General features: G+C 45.3%; 3 non-coding genes across 3 annotated transcripts; all 3 read right to left on the bottom strand.

The window, feature by feature from the left end:
• Positions 1 to 363: 363 nt before the first annotated feature.
• On the bottom strand, positions 364 to 437 carry trnat-ugu. The gene has a single exon. It is a non-coding gene; the product is annotated as a tRNA-Thr (tRNA).
• A 171-nt stretch (positions 438 to 608) lies between these two features.
• On the bottom strand, positions 609 to 682 carry trnat-agu. Its single transcript has one exon. It is a non-coding gene; the product is annotated as a tRNA-Thr (tRNA).
• A 306-nt stretch (positions 683 to 988) lies between these two features.
• trnan-guu lies at positions 989 to 1,062 on the bottom strand. The gene has a single exon. It is a non-coding gene; the product is annotated as a tRNA-Asn (tRNA).
• Between the last annotated feature and the right edge of the window lie 169 nt (positions 1,063 to 1,231).

Raw genomic sequence — 1,231 nt, 5'->3', positions numbered from 1 at the left:
ACAGCAATAGCCCATTAAAACCAGTCTATATTCCAAGATGCAGAAGCAGTAGTGTAAGGTTGTGTCTCTCCTGTGTTGTGAATAGTTTCAAACCCACTGCACTGCTCGTTGCTGTTTTTCAGCAAAGGTGTTCAACTTTCACGCAGGCCCAACAGTAGCACTTGTCTGTCTTCCATGCTTTAGAAAATGTAGAGCAGCCTCTGGTGGGATCACCAGGACAGAAGTCAGTAAGGACCAGTACATCGAAGGACAGATTTTAGAAACAGCTGATTCAGTCAGAGGGTGTTTAAGTGTGTTAAGGGAGAAATTTCTTGTTTTCAGATTTGAATAGGTAGAGGCTCCCGTGGACACATTAAGTTGTAAAGGCACTGCTGGGACTTGAACCCAGGATCTCCTGTTTACAAGACAGGCGCTTTCACCAACTAAGCCAACCCGCCGCAGGCAACTACGCTACCTGTTTCAGGTCGTCTAGTTTTGTAATCAAGTATTCGGATTGCCACGCTCTTCTTGTTCACTTGCGTTTATTCTTGAAGCTGCATAGAACGCACATGAGGTTATTCTCGTTTTTGTCCTTGGGAAGTGGCACATCGTTATTGAAAATGCCACTCAGGCACCGCTGGGATTTGAACCCAGGATCTCCTGTTTACTAGACAGGCACTTTGACCAACTAAGCCACGGCGCCATGCGCTTTGGTGATTTGACAGACTTTCACATGAATGTTTCAATGAAATCAAATGGGCACGTTAACGTCTTTCATTCCTTTTTCAGTAAAAGCAAAGAAAAACAGACTTGCTGTTCACTTCTAGGATGGCATGTGGTAGCGGAAAAGCCAACACCGTTAAGGCCTCTGGAGTCACAAGAGGACAAAGGGATGAGCTAGGACTGGCGAGATCAAGGGACAATGTGGCACTAGTCCTGTTTGACAAGAGGTACTTCGCAGTGGACGAAACGTTCAAAGAGCGTGAACTTCCAAGGGCTAAAGAGGAATCGTCCCTGGGTGGGCTTGAACCACCATCCTCTCGGTTAACAGCCGAGCGCGCTGGCCAATTGCGCCACAGAGACGTGTTTGTTGATCTTTCAAAACATCACGTGTACTCGTTTTCCAATCTCGGTTCCATGATGCTCAAAAGCCGTGTCCTTTGAAAGCAATTCACATATCGCGCCACTCACTCCTAAACTGATTTGTTTTTGTATTAGATGTAAGTTGATTATATTGTCCTAATTTTTATAA

Source organism: Micropterus dolomieu, unplaced genomic scaffold (assembly GCF_021292245.1).
Source record: "Micropterus dolomieu isolate WLL.071019.BEF.003 ecotype Adirondacks unplaced genomic scaffold, ASM2129224v1 contig_10621, whole genome shotgun sequence".
Taxonomy (NCBI): domain Eukaryota; kingdom Metazoa; phylum Chordata; class Actinopteri; order Centrarchiformes; family Centrarchidae; genus Micropterus; species Micropterus dolomieu.
The sequence above is the reverse complement of the archived record's forward strand: the minus strand, read 5'-3'. Positions and strand labels throughout refer to the sequence as shown.